Source organism: Manduca sexta, chromosome 14 (assembly GCF_014839805.1).
Source record: "Manduca sexta isolate Smith_Timp_Sample1 chromosome 14, JHU_Msex_v1.0, whole genome shotgun sequence".
Classification (NCBI taxonomy): Eukaryota; Metazoa; Arthropoda; class Insecta; order Lepidoptera; family Sphingidae; genus Manduca; species Manduca sexta.
In genome coordinates, this window is record NC_051128.1 from 7418324 (window position 1) to 7441275 (window position 22952).

General features: G+C 35.4%; 1 protein-coding gene across 2 annotated transcripts in view; it reads right to left on the reverse strand.

Moving 5' to 3' along the window:
* LOC115456110 overlaps positions 1-22952 on the reverse strand; it is a 110943-nt gene that overhangs the window by 47294 nt on the left and 40697 nt on the right. The window lies entirely within an intron of this gene.

The following is a 22952-nucleotide window of genomic DNA, read 5'->3' on the forward strand; positions in this document are numbered from 1 at the left end:
ACCCACCACATTTAAAGCCAATTTAATTTGTTTTCCTTTAGCAGCAGAATAATAGACTAGCTATGTAATTTTAACATTTCTGATCAAATACTGCTTAGAACTCCTAATTAAAAATAACAGAATAATTAGAGATAGATGTAGCGATTAAGCGATATGTAGCAGAAAGTAAACATAAACACAATTTACAAAGTTAAAATCATAATCACCATTTCATAAAGGCATTAATCAAAAAAAATTTCACGTAAAAGCTTACTTACTAAAATTATACGCTTGACTTGACTACGTTTACCCCACAACTCACTCAAAAATACTACATAACCATACTTCCCAGCATAAAGTACTTACTGCAATAACTATCATTAATATATACCTTAAGTGAGAACCACAGCCAACGCGTTAAAACTTTATGAAACAGAATTTTAAAGAAATTCGCGGAGTGTTATCGTGAAATACCATAAATCATAATCGCAAAGCGCTCCAGCGCTTAAGTTCCGCGCCGATGCTCGGCAGGTACCGTCAACACAGAACAAAGGGTAATTTTCGTTTATTACGTGGATTATGTTATGCCGAACTCGACGTTTGTTTACGCTTTATTCCAATGCCTATTACAATAACAAGAACTCTATTAAAGGGCTATTAAAGTTGGTATTTGAGGAGATCATTACCTCCCAAGCGATAATTGTGGGCTTCTATTTAAAATTTATTACACAATGCTGGTAAAATTTTAGCAAAAGTAATTACGATATTGTTATGTAATACAAGGCGAAGACCTTTAAGTCTTCGTGTATCGAAAAGATATTTTCCTGTTAAGAAGCGGGATATATTTTTCCAATTACTTCGTTACTTACTACAAGTGTTTCATTAGGTCCAAGTAAGGCTTGATATAAAGATAAAAGTAGTTGGGACTAAAGTGGATATGCTCGTTTGATAAAAGATCTACTGAACATTTCCTATGTTACGGTATATCATTTGGACAAGATTATACATGAGTGCGATCCTTTCGAAAACATAAACTTGATAGGGAAATTTTAGTTCAAACAGTAATATTTTTTTCATCTTACCCAGCAATGAAATTTATAATTCTTAAGCTATGTGTTAATATTAGACCTGTATTATATACTGTTCCTGCTGGGCAACGGCTTCCTCTACTATTAAGAGGGATTAGGCCTTCATCCACCACGCTGGCTTAGTGCGGATTGGTAGAAACACCCACCCTCAAAATTCATTTGTATTTAATTAATTTAATTTTTAAACTGTATTAACTACGTATTAAATAATATATAAAACATGCATAAAATTCTAATCGCATAATAAATATCAATAAGCATAATATTATTTGTATGCAGATTTCGCAAAATCGACGTAAGTATCCAAACTCAAACTGCATGCAAAACAAGAAGTAGCAGACTGCGGTAATGGTCAAATGCTTAATTAACCGAGTATGTTCAGTACGAATTAGCTGCTCAATTAGAATCACATTACGTGGAACAATTTACCGCTAAACTGGTTGCGGCCGATGCTCGCCGAATAACAAAACGCTCGGACAAACTCCTTGTGTGAGGTTCGAGTTGTGGGCGGACAAAGCCAACAACTCTATGACATAAAACGCTCAGTTGAAAATTGCCGCTTTAAGTTTTTAGCCTGAAATTGTGATGGACTGAAAAGGTGCTAGAAATATTTTCGCGTATCTATGTATGGTAAGTGATAGGTTTACCCCTATCACGTCATGGGACAGTTCATAAACATGGCGAAAAGTAGGTGTATTTGTTTCATCGCTGCGTACCCCCACGAGGCTAAAAGGTGTAAGTAATTCTGTTCATGTAATAGAATAGTGTTATATCTAATTAAAATTGTAAATATTATTAAATTATTTGATTTCATACAATGTGGGGTAGATTGAGAAATTAAAGTTGAGATAAAAATTAAGCAAGAAATAATAGTTTATCCTATAAACGTATTCTTACTTACATGTGAATACATTAAAATATTATAAAACATAACATAAATTTTCTATTTCCAAAGTATAGACACAAAAAGTGACAAAACAAATTTTAATAAACAGCTTTAATATCCACACTCATATTAACTTTAAAGTTAAAAACATTGACTTCTTAGAACGTGTGTGGCGAGAAATAGTATACTTAATTCACTGATTGTGAGATTAGGTACAATAATGGGTTTATATTTATGTCACTCAGTGTCGTTTAAGTCTAAAATGAATATGAAAGGCGACCTGAGAGCCAGCTACGGTTTCAAACATGGTGTTATTTATAAAGGTTATAATAACCGTACAAATTACGCTCTTTGATTTCCTCCTTATTTAATTTAATTTCTTTAAACTGGTAGAAGCGACATTGGTTTAATTAGCGAGATATGCGAATTTTGATGTGTGATAAATAATAAGGGGAAAGAATTATAAATATAATATCAGCCCTGTACTCTTCTACTACTGAGAGGGATTAGCCCTTACACCACCACACTGGCCTAGTGCGGATTAGGTAGATTTCACACACCCTCCAAATTCCTATAGAAAACTTCTCAGGTATGCAGATTTCCTCACGATGTTTTCCTTCACCGTTAAAGCAAGCGATAATTCACAAAGTGCTTTAAGTTTTGTGGAAGAATTATATAAGGAAGTAATTTTTCAACACCAATCTTGTTCGAATTAAATGGTGACAAAATTTAATTATACCCAAATTAATAATATAATGATTTTTTACTCATACTTTCAAAAATATATATTTAAAAAAATAAGAGATAAGTAAACATACTTATTGCTTATTATATTCAATTGGCTCATTAAAAACGCATAAACCGGGGGCAATTTCCTTCTTAACTCTATGGCAATCATTCCAACTTATTGAGAATCGAATGCCGAAAATCGTGATCGGACCACCCACGGTCGCTGTGAGAAGCTAAATAAAATAAAACAACGAATAAATAACAGTGCTCTCGCATAATTGATCACAAATTAAAACCCGCGGCGCGTCCGAAATGTTAAACGTTGGACGTCGCCGAAAGCAAATTTAGTATACATATATGTATACAGGCAAAGTATCGCCCGCGGGTAGGGCTGCCACGAGACAACGACGACAAAATAATTACACATTTTGATATCTGTGTCATGGTTTTATAAATGAAGATTTACCTTAATGATGATGAATGATATGCTTGACTGTTGATTAAATGTAAAACGTTTGTGCGCGTTGTTTAATAACATTAAGGCTAAAATATTAATACGTTAGATACATGGTTTTAGTTGATTATCTCTTAAGTTAAGAATGTACATTAACCTTTTTTTTCTGGGGGTAGGTGCGAAAAAGTTAAGACGTTTTACGAAATCTTCTATATATTTTAAATTAATTAAAGTATAAACTCACCAGTTTTACAACGTTTATTTAGTGATTTTGGTGCCACATAGTGTTCTAAATTTACATAATTATTTTCAACACTGTACATGTAAGAATTTTTCTAAGCACCACCTGCCAGCTAAGCACCTAGGCATTTGACACTCAAGATACTGATACAACATTATAATAACTTCACAATGGCACAATTGGCGAGCATTGAAAGTACGCAAAATAAACTGGAGGAATGTTTCACTCGGCGCATGGCAGAACTCGAAGCGAAGCTGCAGGCTAGCGGACCAGGGAAGGACACAGTCGCACGAGTTGCAGAGGAGTTCAGAACATTTAGAGAACTCATGTTCGAGATGCTGCGGCTGCTAAGAAGGCAAATTGCAGAGTGTTGTCAAGTGGTTGATGGCATTGAAGCCAGACACCGGCGTAAGGCCCTTCTTTTCCTGGGAGTTCCAGAATCCGGCGGTGAAAACTGCACTTCTGTCATTCTTGACACAGTCAGCAGCACCTTGGGTGTAAAGGATATTTCTGCAGCACACTTGTCTTCGTGTCACAGGATAGGGACATCCAACCCGGATCATCATCGCCCGGTTTTAGTTTGGTTCTCTCATGTTGATTACCGTTCAGCTGTGTGGAGGGCCAAATCGAAATTTAAGGGCTCTTCAATCTCGGTAAGGGAGTTCCTTACAAAGCCTCGGCAAGCTGTTTTTCCAAGGCTCGGCTGCATTTTGGTATGCGTTCGGTATGGACGCAGGATGGCATGGTGATTCTGAAGACCCCGGACGGAGCTCGTAATAAGATCAGCTCCACCGACGAACTAAGTCCATTCATTACAAAATACCCCAAGGCAACTTCATCAAAGGCAGCCAAAGGAGGCGACAGCGGCGGTCCTGCGGCAACTTCTAACAATCTCAAGTCGCGCAGGAACTGAGTATTGGTGCAAACAGTTATTAGGTTTACTGTAGTTGTTTCCACTTTTGTGTTTTGTTTTCTTGTTGTGTTGTTTTCTATAGTCTTGTAAAACATTTTGTTTGTGTACCTTCTTTGTTTCTGTACGTCACTCACTTGCTAATTTGACAGCTCGCAAGTGTCAACTGTCAGTTGTCATTATTGAATTTAAATCCGTTCGGAAACTTATATGTTTTACTTTATTTTATTTTTTCAAATTTTTATTGTGCTCTTGCTTGTCACTTGTGTTCATCGTCTCAATTTAGTTTTGTTAGTATTATTTTGTTATGAACTTTACCTTAAACATATTTCTATTTACATTATATTTTGTGTGTCTATAAGTGTGTGGGTCAGCTGGCGGGTGGTGCAGAGTTCGTAGTGCTGCACCGCATCGATCAATACGATCAGTTTTATTCATTATAATATATTACTTATATTGTTTATTTTATATATATTTATTTATTGTTATTAACTTATTTGTTATTCTTATGTACTCTGATAATGATTCTTTTCTTTCTGCGAACGCTTCCGTAGATTCTTCTAGTGATGAAAGTTTTTCTCAGCAGCTGATGGCCTTAGTGACTTGGTACGCAATACGTTTAACTTGACAACTGGTCACAATTTCAACGTGTGTCATATCAACGCGCAAAGTTTACCGAGTCACTATAGTGACTTGCTTGAGACTTTTGTAGGTGCCAATATTCATGCCGTTCTGATTTCTGAGAGCTGGCTCAAACCTCATCTACCTTCCACTATCTACCCGCTCCCTGGTTTCGTTCTGATCAGAAATGATAGAACTGACAGGGAGGGGGTGGGGTCGCTATATACTTACGTAGTGACTTCAAATACAAAATTGTAATCTCTTCTCCTGCACATCGTACTGCTCATGTGGAATTTATTTTTCTCGAGGTTTGGGTCAAGGGAGTGAAAATCTTACTTGGTGTTGTATACTGCCCCCCATCTCTCGATTACTTCTCCAGTCTGGAATCAGTTCTGGAATCTTTAGGATCAGAATATGCTCATCACATCATCATGGGTGATTTAAATACCGATCTCCTTGCCCACTCCTCTCGGTCCGATAAACTCCTGAACATCCTTGATTCGGTTAAGCTACATGTCCTACCATTGCAAGCTACCCACCATAATATGGATGGACACGATACTTGGCTCGACATCATTTTCACCTCTGCTCCTTCCCTCGTTTCCTCTTATGGTCAATTTCCGGCACCTGGCTTCTCTCACCACGACCTCATCTATTTGTCCTACACCCTAAAACCCCCAAATTCCCTCCAAGGTGTTGCACTTGCGTAGTTTTGGTCGCATTGATGCGGAGAAGCTTGATAGTGATGCTGTCAATTTTAAATGGGATCATTTGTTTGCAACTACTTCTATGGATGACAAAGTTGATATTTTTAATCGTTCTGTCACTGCTCTTTTCGACAAATATGCCCCTGTCAGGAAAATTAAGTTAAAGCGTCCCCCTGCACCGTGGATGACTCGAGGGGTTCGGATGGCGATGAGACGAAGGGACCGGGCTTTTCGTCGGTACAAGAAGGACCGCTCGGAGGAAAACTGGTGCCTTTTCAAAGCTTCAAGGAATCGGTGTAATCAGATGGTGCGCAACGCTAAACGCCGACATATTCTTAGCAATATATCTTTATCCTCTTCGGCCAGTATCTGGAGATTCCTTGGGACTCTAGGTATTGGCAAAGACAAAACCTAGTATCCTTTGGGGCGACTATTGGTCTGGATGATTTAAATTGTCATTTCTCATCCACTACTCCGTTAGATCACCAAACCAGGCGTCGTACCATAGGTTTCTTAGCTGGTCTCCCAAGGCCTAATATTAACCCCTTTCAATTTTCTCCAGTTTCGTTGGGTGAGATCAAAAGAGTAATCCTTTCCATTAAGTCCAATGCGATTGGTTGCGACAACATCAGTCGTCGTATGATAATCCCTATCCTAGATCACCTTATCCCAGTAATTTCGCACATCATTAATGGCTCCCTCACCTCTGGCATATTTCCGTCTCTATGGCGTAAAGCCATTGTAATTCCCCTTCCCAAAACCCCTAACCCTTCACATGCGAAACATTTCCGTCCTATATCCATTCTTCCTTTCCTCTCCAAAGTGCTTGAGGCCTGTGCGCATAAACAGTTGTCAAGATTTGTGCACCTAAATGATCTGTTGTCTCCACTGCAATCAGGTTTCAGGTCTGGTCACAGCACTACCACAGCACTACTTAAAGTGACTGACGATATTAGGGCGGGCATGGAGGATGCCAAGGTCACTGTGTTGGCTTTGGTTGATTTCTCGAACGCCTTTAATACCGTCAGTCACGACATCCTTCTAGCAATCCTCTCTCACTTCTTGATCTCTCCTTCGGCTCTGGATTGGTTTTCTTCTTATCTTCAGGGACGCCAGCAGTTGGTGCGACTTAGCGATGCCTCGTCCGGCTGGTGCCATATCGAGTCTGGAGTCCCTCAAGGCGGCATACTGTCCCCATTATTGTTTTCTATCTTTATTAACCTCCTAACTCAAGAACTTCAATGTGCGTACCACCTGTATGCCGATGACTTGCAAATATATTCTAGGGATGGAGTAGATTGTGTAGCCGCGGCTGTGGACAGGGTGAATAGGGACCTAGCTCAAATTAAGATCTGGTCTGACAATTTCGGCTTATCTGTAAACCCTGCGAAATGTCAAGCCATTATTGTGGGTAGTCCAAGGATGATTTGCCGGTTGGATGGTACGATCATTCCGCCTGTTTTATTCAACGGCAATATCATTCCTTGGAGCTCCAGTGTTGTAGATCTCGGTTTGCACATCGACTCCACCCTAAACTGGAGGCCCCAGGTAACATCTGTCTGCCAGAGAGTCACCGGTACTCTCCGGACTCTATACCGCCTGAAGAACTTCCTGCCGCTCAAGACCAGGACTATGCTTGTGCAAGCCTTAATTCTTCCTGTAATCGACTATGGTGATGTATGCTATTTTGATCTGAATGCAGACCAACTCAACAAACTGGACCGACTTCTAAATAACTGCATTCGATTCGTGTATAATCTCCGCAAATATGATCACATTTCTTCCTATCGTCTTGATCTAAAATGGCTACCTATACGCCAGCGCCGTTCTTTGCGGGCACTAACCACTCTTTTTTTCTTTACTTACCTCCCTACTCCTCCTACTTACTTATCCTCCAACTTCCAATACCTCTGTAATAGCCACGATAGGAATCTTCGCTCTTCTAGCAATCTTCTCCTTAAATGTCCATCTCATAGCTCTAACTTCACTCACTCTTCTTTCGCTATCCAAGCTATTCTTCTATGGAATTCACTCCCTCTCGAAATTAGAACGGCCACTTCTCGGCTTACCTTCAAAAGGAGAGTACGGCAGCTTTTGTTAGAAGAAGCAGAAGAGTTATCACGTTAATTCTAAACTTTTTATTATTAGTATGTACATAATATATATTTATGTATTTATTATCTGTATTTTATGTATTTATAATATTTCTTATATTCTGTTTGTATTTAATATAGTTATACATTATAGTTCTTTTATGTATGTTTATGTATTATTAATTAATATCCATGATGCACCTACCTTATTTATCTCTGCACCACCCTTAGGTTGACTGGGAGAGAATGCCTTTGGCATTAAGTCCGCCGATATACATGTATGTATATGAAGTGTAATAAATAAATAAATAAATTAACCGTTCGTTGTTGAATTAATTAATTGTCTAAGGTAGGTTGGCACTGCCCTATTTTAAGCGATATCAAAAAAGGAGAAGGTTCTCAATTCGAAGTGTATTTTTTTTTGTTTCTTAAATCGTGATATAATACCTTTTTTTAATCGAAAGAGCATGCCTCCATATTAGTCCTGTAGATATTTTTTCAAAATCGGTTCGGAGGTTTAATTTTTAAAATAAAATAACTAGAATAAGTATGTCGTTCAAGTAAACCCAATTGCGATTTTTGCTTTTTTGTGATTTTTTAGTTGTATTTTTGCGTTGGGTTTGATTGAGTCTTTATTAAAATGACTAGTTAATGAGTGACTATTTAAAATTGCTAGTTAAGCTAAATAAAAAGATGGACAAATATACGAAAACCATGATTAATTTTCACTAGGCACAGACTCAAAAATTGGTAACCAGTGTGTAGGTAATGTTAAATGTTTTGTTAGTTTAATGGTTTTTGAATTTAGTATTTTTTTTTTTGTTAAAAAGTTTGAAAGTAATAGTGTCTATCAAATAAAATGTGAATAATGATGGAATTATAAGTTAGTATATTATAAAATAGTAACGTAAAAGTTGATTAAAGTCAACAAATAGGTAGTTTAGATGTAATCAACATATTGACAAGTAAAAATAAATTAATTTCTATTTAACTTGGCACAAGTATTTTTATTAAATTTTCTTAATATTAAAACTCAAAGAATACAATTACTTCAACATAAACAGTAAACATATGATTCTTATCGTCTCCAAGTGATGAAACAAACCTCTAAACATAATTAATGTCCACAGTTGCCTTACACATAACATAAACACATAAATATCTCCACACTTAATCACAAGTCATACAATTTCGATCGATATCTGTATTTGTACACGGCAGACATATTGTCAAATTACGAGTGTTACCTACTGTTTGGACTACAGATTCAATCAGTGTGATTGACGATAAGATTAGTTATCTTAATGTTATTATGTAGTGGTAACTGGTAGATCTTGGACTCAAGAGAGCGTGTTTGGATAGGTAACACGGATTTGCGTGTTTCTGCCAATAAGCACTGTTGACTTAATAGTCAGAGACAACTATTGCGATATTCAAGACATTCAATAAATGTATAGTTAGAGAGCCCTATTCCGTATATATGGGTATATCCATCTTTGCAATTACGGGCGTTCTAATCGAAGGATAGCTTTGATAGACATATATGCAAAAGAATCAATAAATCCCCTATTTACTTTAGCATAAAATTATTTTTGTGAGGGTATTTGTTACATACATACATACATAACATCACGCATTTATCCCCGAAGGGGTATGCAGAGGCGCAACTAGGGCACCCACTTTTCGCCAAGTATGTTCCGTCCCATGATGTGATAGGGGGCGAGCCTATCGCCATATCGGGCACAAATTCCAGACTCCGGACTGAGCAGAAAATCCCAAATATCACTTTGCCCGACCTGGGATTCGAACCTAGGACCTCAAAGCGCTATTTTACCGGACATGCAATACAACTACGCCACCGAGGCAGTCTATTTACACTTTGGTATTTGTTACACTTTTTGCTAAAACACTGAGCGTTGACATACCGAGGCGGTTGCTCGTTGATCGTCGAACTGGTCTGTTGGTTAGTAATATTTGTGAAAGTATTTGTTTAGTCAGTGATATTACTTTTTATTTTAATCAAAGTCGCTTCAGTGTCCTAACACTTATACGGATCTCAAGCTTTCCTTCGATTAGAACACCAGTAGTTGCAAAAAGTTGGATTCTCCTCCGTAAACGGAATGGGGCCCTCGGACTATATTTACAATGTCTTAGAATGACGCGTATAGTGCCATTTAAAACTTTTTCCTTACACCCAGGCGAGAAAAATGCTCGTTAAAATATTATATAAATACTAGTCTATCTAATAAAAATATATGCGACGCGATATCATCCGTGAGTGATGCGCCCTCACTTCGCACGGGTAAGAAAGCCTTATATATGCCCACATTTTTATTCCAGGGTACAAAACAATAATCAATTATATTCATATTTCTTTTGAATCAATCTGTCCATTGGTGGAAACTGTGTGAAAATTCGCTTGATAATTTTTGCGTTTATCGCGTCCAGACAGACACGGCGTCGACTTTGTTTTATAATACGTATAGCCGATATTTTTATTATGAATTTGACTTTTTAATTATAAGTGCTAACCCTAAAGACAGCCACACATAATCTTTGTTTACAGCACCCAAACAATGGGCCGTATTCAAACTTATATGTCACTAAAAATAAATGGATTGTTAAAGACATTTACTGCGTTTTACGATAAAGGCAGCTTATTGTTTCCAACACTGTAAAACATAATTGATGGCCTATAAATCATAATAACAGTATTATTATGATTTATTATTGGTTTGAACAATTGCTCTCAATAATAGGAAAGTGGTTATCGCGTAACAAGACAAATTTATGGTATAAATGTTATAGTTTCTGCATTGTTTGAGTTCTATACAGAGTTCTGGTTAATATTGTAAGCCGCAGTCTTGCGTCTAATTTGTCTTATCTCAGACTGCATATTAATAGATCTTAGAATTGTGCAAATTGTTCGCCGGAATTATTTGTTGAAGTTAATAGATACATATTTCGAATCGAGCACTTCCTCGTAGGAATTTACTTGTCAATTATTGTCAATAGTTATTAGTTAAAGTAAATATACATAAACATAAATTATATATTCACCAGACAACAATAGAAGTAGATACATATGCTGCTAAAATATTTGGCAAAGCTATTGTCAGTGCGCAAGGTTGCCAGATGATGCGGAACGTGACGCGAGTTATGTTGTTTGTCCCGTTACAACAATGTGGCTAAAACAAATGCTTTGGAGCGACTATATGTACTCCAATAGATGTTGAACAATATATTGACAATATAAAACAGAGCTAGGATCATGTCCTTTATTTTATTGCTATGAATGACGAGACGAGCTTGCCGTTCGCCTGATGGTAAGTGATACGACCGCCCATAATCAGTAAAAACACCACCCAACAACTTGAATTACAAAGTATTGTTTGGTATTCCACTGCGCTCGCCACCCTGAGAAATGAGATGTTAAGTCTCATTATGTCCAATAGTTACACTGGCTACAATGTACTTCAAACCGGAACACAACAGTGAACACACTGTCTAAGAATAAAGACGTCAAGATCGATCGTCATGGTCCACAGCAAAACTTAATCGACGATTTCTATTATTTAATTATCAAAGCAATGTTTAAACCAGATCAGTAAACTATGTAAAATGCTTTTGAAACATTTAACTGAGTAACCGCAATTCGAATCGATCCTTCAAAAACCCAAGCTCTAAAATCCATAATTCAATACCTGATGATACAAAATCATCAGGTAACATGCTGCCTACTGTTGGAACCTTAAACATGACAGCACAACGCTATAATTTTCGAAGCCGTTTAAAACAATTACTACCAAGATGATTTATTAAAAATGGAAGGTATAAAATTAAATTTTTCAATTACATAGCAGAACACCTATAAAATATTCTTAGAAAATGTAAAATAGTGACTTACGACCGATCTGGCGCTCATTCCACGAAGGCGAGTTAGGTATAATAATTCTTCAACCGCACTGATTGTGGGGCCGATAAAATTACACTTCAAAGTCGTTGGTCTTACCGGAATTCAGTAGGTAACATAAATACTTTGAATATTCAACATTAAAATTTAAAGTTTGATATTAAACTTGATTTTATCGTTTTTGCTGTAAGCTAATTACTCAGCTGTAATTGTATGCATATTTTACAACTTGCTTTTGCTGCATTGTTTTAATTACTGTTCCATCAAACTTAGTAATGCTGTCACACAAGTTTCAGAACTTCAAACATGTTTCCTATTTAAAATATAGGTGCTTATCAAAATTGCATTCAGTTATCTAAGCCATTAATATCATTGTTGAATAATATTTTATTTTCTATTCATAATTGATCAATTTGATATTCCAATTAGAACTCATCGTCAATTTCTGCTTCGAATTGCTAACCACTTCCAACAATCAACATCTAAGCAATCCATGTGTACATCCTCAACAATAAACAACTAGAACCTTATCGGCACGTCGATCAAATGGCAGTTTACACGACTCAAATAGAATCACTAGCGTAAGCAGGCTGCATTCAATCAATCAGTGCATCGGACCACGGCACGCTCAACGATTCCAAAGGACATCTTGAGTTGCATTAAAATTCATTGAATTCAGATCTAATATGGCAGTACGTGACGCGATTACCCGGTATACATCCTCGTATCCGACTGAATACGAAAATCTCGCATCGATTTAAGTCCAGATCTTATAAATATTTCATGTGCCGAGTTTGTCCTCTTGATAGCGAATTGACGACCGCAACGGACATTGCACTTGATGTGTATATTATGGATATGCTTGGCATGATGTACGAGGTCACGAATTTTTCTTTGTAATGTTTAGTCATACATGATTGACTAATCGTATGAAGATTATGATGGGTGGTTTCCTCCGTGCGTTCATGATCGTTGCTTGACGTCGCTATTACGTGCTGTCTATTATCCATAATGCATGTATGGGTGTAACCATCATAATATCTATTATTGGACATCCTTAACTCTTTAATTTACAATTAGTATTCATCCACGCAAGTCACATCCTGCCTTATTCTAGCTGAATAGTTCTCCACACATATTACTAGCAATTTGATGGGCTATCAAAATAACTGCTGCCGTAAGAGTCGGACGCTTCTTATCTACACATAATAATGTGTAGTTTTATTTTAGTAGTGTCCTTGTTGCGGCTAGCGAGAGCATCATTCGCGTGCCTATCTCAACTACAAATCACAACCTCCATGGAACTTACGGATTTAACATGGTTTTACGAAAAGCTATCTTAATCCATGACTTTATGATTGATTTTCGTTTAATGTGTTCAACAATGGTCCAACACTTCCTAAGTGCCTCGTTCTATGCAGCCTTATCGGCTTGTGGCAATCGGCGAACACAATTTTGTTATTTTTGCAGAAGTAATGTAGATGAAGTAAGAAATATTGCGGCTTTTGCCATTAAGAGGAAATTTATGAGGCAAAGAATGTTTTCCTCGATGGTGTTGAAGTTATTAATGGCTCATTTCATTGTTGTTATAAAAATACTAGAATGGGTGTCTCGCTTACACTGTATGCTTTGTCATAAAACAAACTTTTAAGATTAAATTTCAACGTAAAATATTTAACAATAAAATATGAAAGTTTGTCGTCTCTTATTTATTAAAACAACCGATATGACAACGAAGAAAGAAAATTTAAGAGCGTCTTAATGTAAGTTTTTTATTAATCATCTTCGATGTCTATCAAAAACATTCTCTTAGAAACATTACTCAGAATTTATTTATTTCTAATTAAGCGGATGGTCTACTAAAACACAATAATGAATTCTTTATTACAACATTTAGGTCAGTAGGTAAACCGTACCAACTGCACATTGAGGTCTGCACTGCAGAGCTTAAATAAATGATTCGTGGCGCACTGTAACCCAATCAGAATAAATAAATGTGCATGTGTATGTTTACGATGCTTTATTTCCTATACTAAGTACATAAGAAGAGAAATAAAGATGCTTAGAGCGCACTAGCAAAAAGAAATACTTAAAAACCTATTACATCATGGGACGAAATACACCTGGCGAATCGTTGGTGAATTTGTTGTACCTATGTCTACAAATTTGCCTATACAGCAGATACTTTTAAACAGTATAAAACAATTTAAATCATGAATATAAATATAAAGTAATGGATGATAACATAGCAGACGTTATAAATCTTAAAGAGACTGGATAACCTCAAGATATCGTCGCAAGAAATAAATGTTTTAGGGCTGACACAAGAAAAACATATTACAAAGACTTCTCAGACCCAAGCTTTGTTTTAAATTGCATTTAGTTAAAAAACCTATTTTATACCTAAAAGGTTTTCTTTCTTGCTAGGTGTTGCCTTAAATTTGCAATACAAAGTGATCATGCTAAACTAGAAGGAAAGGGTATCCTTTATTGACTCTAAAAGCCTAAAATATACTCGTGATGTAACAAACTCACAACGAACTAATTAAGGATTTAGCGTGGGCTCAATCTATATAAAGATACGTATTTTATTCGTTCGAAATCTCTTTTCACAATAAAATCCACTGTTCCGTTTCGAATCAGTACGAATTACGCAAGATAAAGAAAATAAAGTCCGTCTATGGTAAATGTAAAACTCGCTTCACAGAACTGAATTAGAAATGATAGCTAACATCTGGTATACAATATTTATTACATTTCTTGCGAGGTAAGGCTAGGGCGAGTCACATCACCTCTTCATCAGAATATCCTTTGTTATATTGCCACAATACTAGATTTTTTGCCTGTGAGTGTAGGCAAAAAGGCTAACGGTCACAAAGTGTCCGCGCCACTTAACCGAGCTTTAGTTAGTAACAAGCCTCTAATAGACAGACAATTGTAAAAACAAACATTAACCTCTCAACCTCAGTGACTTGTGATCCCGTTCCGAGATTGCTTTTATACTCGTCTCGACAGGCCCTCACTGGCTTATTTTATTATGTTAATAGAATCAAAATCAAAATTAATTCAGATGATGAAAAAATGGCTGCCGAGTTTGTAATGATTAAATACGCTTCACTTCCTGTCCTTTTTTTTAGCGTAAAAAGAACGTTCGAAACTTTTATTCAGGGTCGAACAGCGAGTGATTTTAACGAGGTTTTATTCGCCGACTTTTTATTTTCAGTTAGAGAGGTATTTTTATGAAACTAATGAATGTCAAAGAGAATTCGATTTGCTTTTGTTCTCGATAGATCGGCTTATCTAGCCTTTTTGTTTCCTGTAACGTAGTTCGAAGTGTTTTTCTAGTGGATTTGAAGTACACCAGCAATGTGTAAAAGGAGACTCATAAAATATTATTGAGGCAAGTGCTTTAACATATTAATTTAATTCTGAAAAAGGTACTTCTATAGAAGAAGTGATAGGAATTTAGGTTATCGTAAGCGCAAAACAAAAATTCCGTTCTACCTTCACAAATTTTATTGTCTAATAATTGTAATAATTAATTGTTGATCTTGCTCATATAATTCCTGTGTGGTCGCTATAACAATTGTTGTTCTCATTCATTCACAACGTAAATTATTCCAAAGCATGATCAAAACCCAATTATAATCTTATTATGTGGTTACTACGTAAACCGTGCGTTAAACTTAATTACAAAGAACGTGCTTCCGAAAGAAAATCGTCGGTTCTTCACAGAGAGTCGCGGACGAGAAATTCAAAACATCATAAGTTGTGAGCGTGGGCCCATATTTAGTCACGGATCCATCCCACCGTAACTATAACTGGTTAATAAACCTACCTCGAATTAGGGTTGCCAGTCATCCAATATTCGATTATACTTACTATGTACTCAGTTTCAACTCTCAATTTGAACAAATGATGTAGAATTTTTGGAACGGCAATTTCGACATCGCGATCACGATCCAAACCGGTATATGATTATTTCGATTCTACCCGATGAACTAGTATCGGTGAATAAATTTTCTAATGCAATCAATTTTCAATGTTGGTATGTCACCTTCGGAGTTCGTAATATTTACACGGTGCAACCTTGACGGGGTTCACCGTTCACGTTCGACTATTTCTCCCGTATAACCGGTTCTGTTGCACTGAGCGGTCCCAGCCTGATCACTTACCGTGGACTTTCTTATATTCGATTTCCTTGATTTATCGTCTCTTTTGCGATCAACAGCATTTATTTGTTACCTAACTCGAATAGCTTTTGCAAAGTTCGATCATAATTCAAGTGTTACGACATGTAGTAATTCCAGACTAACGTGGATGTATGGACTTAATTTCAATGTATGAGCGATTTGATGTTTATGTTGTTAAGTAAGGTTGACATAACTATGATAAAAATATTTTACTTAATGATGGCTTGGACTTGCAATAACAATATTTAATGATAAACATATTAGAATCAAACGTTTGTAATATAGACGTAAGGTTATATGTATATATCATGTTTCTGTGTGTTTCTATGTTCTTAAAAGCTTTCAATGTTGAGAGAAAGAGGTAATAGCAATATGAACAATACAATGAAAGTTTATTTGAAATTACCCAGCATTGTATAAAGCGCTCGTCAGTCAGGCAAATTAGATGTTTAGCTCACAAGGCCCAGTAATGACACTGACTACAATGTATTTCTAACTCAATAACAGTGCTTCGCCATTTCTCTTCGAAGAAAGTAATAGACAAAATACCGGTACTAGATTCTCTTACAACATGGAAAATTCAGTTTAAATTTTTGATTTCTAAAATATTTTTTTTGATTTGCCATTATAATTCAATTATTTCTCATTTTATATAGAACGAACAGTAAAATTTTATACAACTTTTTTTAATCCCGATTTGTCCTAAACGTGTTTATTTCACACAGCTGTTTTAAATTTGTTTAGACAGGTAATATAGGAGATATTTTTATTTAAATCATTATCATTACGAAGTTCTAAGATTGATGCAGAAAAGAGGTTTATTTTAACAAGACGAGAGTTGTCCATTATTTTGTCAATTGGTAGTGAGATCCAAGTTTTTTATACAAATGAATGATTGAGCAAGCGAGCTTAAGTATTTTTAAAGTCACAGTATCCAATTAACTATTCTTTTATTTATTCCAATAAAAGAATAACGACATGGAATCCTCAGTAACATTATTCACGCCTGGCTGTTTTTTACAGACCACAGACAATAAATAACAAACAGTAGTTTTCAAATTAAAATTATATGAACAGTAATCCCAGACAATAGAGGAGCGTCAATCAAACACAAATATCAAGTGTAACATTGTGTTCCCGCATAAAACGTGAGTGTGAGATATAATCATGGAAATGCAAAACGATACATTTATGCAATTGAAATTGATTAATTTCGGTTGAAAGGATCTATTTTCGCTGTTCGTTAAAGCGGCGCAGTGGCGCGCTTTGTTGCACATAGGAATGTTCTCTACGTATTTTTTTATTGATTCAAATAGACCTTTCGGAATCTGTTGCGCTAACAATTTATGAATTGTCACTTTTGTTTTATTTTGATATTTATGTGGTGTTTACAGACATAATAATGTATATAATTGTAGAAGATAAATACTCCGATAACATCTTGTATTTGTACAAATATAATTTATACGATAACCACAACGATATAAAATGTTATACGTATATAAACTTTTAATAGCACTTAAACTGTCAACAGTCGAGACCAACAAAAAATTAATACTGTTCACAAACTTTTCTCATACTTCGAACTTGCGATAAAAACACCAATAGTTACAAACTTGAAAATAACTTAAGTTTTTGTTATACGAAAACATTCGTAATAAGCTGACTTGGTGCTTGTCATTGGATTTCAAGCGTCAAATCAAAATGGCCGATGGTCACGTGACCGAACCACCATTTTTTACCGTGTTTTTTGAAGCACAGGTGATGCGACGAACCCACACTTAGCCGGGTTAACCTGTAATCTAAATTCATTTCTCGATCCAACCTACCAGAACCATATCTCTGTTTTTATTATAGGCCTAAAGGCCGTTTGCAGGTTTTTTTATTCTAAACAAATTACCTCGCGTCTGCCGGGCTCGACGACAAACGAGAGTTTTTTGTGTCTGATCACGTACTTAGGCTGTGTTCGTACAAAAATTGTTTTGTGACCATCGAAAATAATAGACAATGGGGCGACGATTTTAGTGGATTTTTCTTTCTTACACACTTTTTATATCGATCAAATAAATAATGTAGAAGATAATACGTACATGAAACTAATGTATGCGTAATAAATAATAATTTATTTCAAATTGTCTGCTCATAGCTTGGAGTTTTTAGCAATTACGTAGTTATGGAGAAAATAATGTTTTTCTTGTGGGAATCGTAACACATAACGTAGGCTTTATCATATCGTTTACTTTTCTCAACAATTACTAAGAATTAAAGACACATTAATAAATATTTCTTGAAACATATTGCGGAACGAGCACATCTCTAAAATATAACTTACTACAACATAAACAGAAAGCGTGGATGTTCTGGAAACGGCATTTGAACTAGGCAGACAGACTGACAAGCCTCACCACGAGGATTCTCATTTTACCAGGCACGGGACCCAATGAAAGGTGGTGGGCGAAACAATAATTCTGTGTCCAAACACCCACAGATCTAACCGGATATCTTAGGAAACTATTTCATTTACTTTATGCATATTAAAATGTTGAACGTGAAGACGTTCTGCATTCTAGTATGGAACATGCATAAACACATTACAAACAAGTTTAATATTGAGATATTCTGCGAGATTTTTGACGCATAATCTCTTTGAATACAGTAATTGCGTTCACGAATCGTAAACGCTTGATCGATTTACGTTCATTGAATCGAGTAATTGTGAAGTTTGAATTTTTGTTTTTCCAGACGTCGTATCTATTAGACTATAAAGGTTTGTTAAATATGCATTAGTCTTCGGTCTGTGGCATCGAATGGATTGATTGAATTATTTAAAATATTCATATCAATGAAACATTACGTAATTGACGTTCTTTTTATGTACAAAGGTACAATATGGCCTGTAAATCGATCGCACTCTTGAACTGTCTGAAAAGGACTACTAAGTCATAAAAACATAAAATGTAACAACAGCAATTATTTTACACTAAGTAAGCAAATAAATAAACATAATTGCGTAATATTATTGATTGCTTAGGAGTTACTGAAACCGCGTAGTTTACGTTTCTGTGTAAGGGTATAGATATATCATTTGTTTGCATCAATTCATTGGTAATAAACACTGTATTCTCTAATGACGCCAAGCAGGAAAATACATATACTTTATACCACTTTGAAAGATATCACTACTGTGTGTCAGCCACCAGTACAAGAATAAACCAATACAAATATAGCTAAGCGTTATGTTGTTTATCAAGTCCTCTGATCATTTCACAATACCAACACACTTAATTTAGCCTAACCACATTGAAATGAATATTATACCTATCTCTTTGCAGACGTCTTTGTATGCTGATGTGTTTCGTAATGAAATAGGACTGGCCCAGACGCCCTCAGCATAATGTTGGCACCAATACCATTATTTTGAAAGTATTCAAACTTCTTATTGGCATTCACAAGTGGTCTGTAATGTTCCAAGAATGTGTTTTGAGTGTGTACGTTGAATAATCAGTCAATATTGCAATTGAGGAACATAAAATAACAAATTGTGATTATTTTGTTGAAGATGCTATTTCGTTTTATTAAATGTGTTTGAAGCGAAGTAGTGAATAGCATATTAGAATATTTTAAAAACGAATGAGACACTCTTAAAGATCTGTTAGTTAAAATAATACGTTTAATATACTCGTAGATGATCCCATGAGCCCTCAAGAAACTTACTCACTTTCATAAAAGATCTTTTGATTCCCCATGACTATCTTCAAGATCGCCAGTCAGTTAATATTTTTCTTTTATATAAAAATGTTCTATATCATTAAGGTGACGACTGCACAATTTAAAATGGCCCGTGACCGTTTCGGAACGTGAAATTGCATTACTTCTCGTAATTTTATTACGAGCTGTATTGTCTGCGACGCCTTTAAGGAATTTTTATGTAACTCCGGGCACAAAAACATATTGCTTAAAATTTGGCCGCGCAGCGCCGTTCTTGGTACTGGAATTAAGTAGGAATTTACTATTAAGGCATTCTTTTTAGTTTATTTAATGAATCTTGTTAATAAAGAAAACATGGATTACATTGATTAATTAATTTAAGACTTTGAAATTATTAAGCCTATCTACAATCTTATTACATAAGTTGAAAACTACCTTATCACTCTTGACTATAGAGCTGTTTATAAAATGACATGTGAAAATCTGCATACTCAATTACACGCATAAAAGACTAATAAGTCTAAGAAGATGGTTATTGTATTCAAATATTATACAAGTTTTAATGATGTTAAGTGCGGTCTAAGTCCGGATGGTGTAACAAGTCACACCACACTAGCCGGTTGTTGGAAACTGTGTAAACTTATGAAGTGCTACTTAGTTGGTGCCGATATGCATGTTTTGATAAAGATCAAAGCGAACCAATTTCGTACGTGGGAACTGGAAAACTTTATAAGTATAGTATATTAAACTTTGAAATGAAACGTCGTTGTTGATTTGATTAGTACCTATTTGTTTTATACGAGAACTGAAAAGTGACCCATTGCATCTGGTGGTAAGTGGTGTGGGGTCGAATAGATTGTCTGAACTGATGAGAGATGATTACCCCTCGACAGTTGTCATAACAATGCCGGCCTGTTTAACACAAAATTCTTACGTGGGCTACTACGGCGGGTTTCAACACCTTGTGTACGGTGGTCGCTATCCGGACGAATATAAAATATATCCTCTCATCACCAAAGTTATTATTATTAACTTGTCTTTACGAATTTCGCTATTAATAATAAAAACATCATATTATCTTAATGATCATCTTAAATTATCAGTGACGATTATCTCTATAAACTGTGATTTAATTTAAATGATTTATAGCTCAGATAAAAACACTAGAATCTAAGATAAGTGATTCCGATTTCTTGAGAAAATCATATCAATTACGCAAAGGTAACATGCGTGTTGCACGCTAGCATTTAACAAGGAGAATTATGAGCCCTACCGTCTGTCTTACGCGTTCATATATTTTACTGTCCTGCTTTACCTTAGTCCTTATTTTTATTAATATCTCCTAATTTTGAAAGTCAGATTGAGAAGATATAAAAAAAATATATAAATAAAATACAATACCGAGAAGTTAATTTACGATTTGTTAATATTAAGCATAATAATGATTTTTTCATGAATTCGAAAGGTAAGTATTTTTTATATGAAATCCTTTTTATTTAAAGATGAAATAAGCTTAAAATAGCATTTAAAAATACAATTGTATTTGCAATACTTCCATACGATAAAAACATGCAATACATTTTATAAGAAACTTAAAATTATATTCCCACGCATCAGTAGATACGTAATAATGAAAATAAAACAAATTTACATAAGACTTACTGTCAGCTAACACATAAAGAAAAGGAAATATCACTTGCAATGTAATTATATGCACGGACGTGTGGCCGGACCCGTACATAGAATATACATGAGACTAACATTGTAATGTAAAACATACGAATTAATATGTGAAAACCTTTATCAAACCAAACAATCTGTAAACTTGCTTCATTCTCGTTAGAATACCATATTAATATCGATCAAGAAGCTCCAGCGTCCCTTATTATAGAAATAGAATCTTTTATCCGATTATTAACACCAGGATGAATAAAGAAAAGTCTAGGGAAAAAAAATTCAAAGAGACCATTGCGCCCCTTGAGACTTCGTCGGACCTAAATTAGTTTTATTGTATCAATTACACAAAGTATTTTGTAAATCCAGCGGCCAATTATTCAGTGAATGAAATAGTTTCAAATGTCGTACATTAATTTCACTCAAAGATAACATTTTGGGAAAAAGTGTTTCTACAAATCAATCCTAAGTTATATAGCTATACCAAAAATCCGCCTTGTTTCTCACGGGTAGCAGAGCATACTATATGCCTACATTTTTTTGGGTCACACAAATCATTAATATATTTAATACATTTATTAATTTTGTATATTTTTGTAAAATTTCTACTTTTACTATAGCAAAATCGTTTGTGTTAAATAAATATTTTTATTACATATAACACATAATCGTTACTATTTTTTTACGTTTTTCATTGGTGAAAACAGTATAAAAGTCCGTTTGGTAGTTTTTGAGTTTATCGCATTTAGACGCGACTGAGGGATTTTGTTTTATAATATACTAGCGACCCGCCCCGGATTCGCACGGGTGCAATGGTGACTATTTAATGGATGTTATTATTATACATATAAACCTTCCTCCTGAATCACTCTATCTATAAAAAAAAATCGCATCAAAATCCGTTGCGTAGTTTTAAAGATTTAAGCGCACATAGGGAGAGAGAAAGCGACTTTGTTTTATACTATGTAGTGATAAGGATTCAATTATTTTTAACTTTACTCAGTTACGTTCTTGGAAACGTAAGCCAGAAATGAAAATGTAAGCCCACTCTATTTGCGTGCCCACTGCTTGTGGCAATGACAGGTGTGTGGGCGAAATCTCTCATGGAATTGACAAGGATCCGTTTTTAGATACTGCTTAGGAGTTAAAGATCAACGACTTTACAATTAAATTAAAAAACAAACGCTTTTTATCGCCCACGTGTTCCAAATAATAATTAGATTGAAATTACTTAATTTGATAATTACTAACCGTTGTTATTATGTCTGTAATGTAGTCATAAAATTACTGTTATTAAAGATCCTAGAACTTCGTCCGAAGCCTTAGGAATGCTTTGGAATAGCCTAAAACTAATGATATTTCTTTTGATTGGTTAATGCACCCACAATCACGTCTTTTATCCGGAAAGGGTAGGCAGAGGCACAACTGAAGCACCAACATTCCGTCGTGCGTATCGTGTCCAATGAAGTTATAAGAGCAAGCTTGCTTGAAATTTATTTATTGTTTCGGATTACCGGTAAATGATGCACAGTAACAATACAAGCAAAAAGATAAAAAATACGCATAGAATTAGCTAAATTCTGTGCTCCTCAAGTAGGCAACCACAGCTTACATCTTTTAGCTTAGAATCTCCAGACTCTGGGCTGATACTGAGTAGCAAAATCCAATGTCACTTTGCCCGGCCCAGGGATCTTACTCGAGACCTCAGCACTGCAGTCGTAATACAACTATACTGCGTTTTTTTCAAATATATACA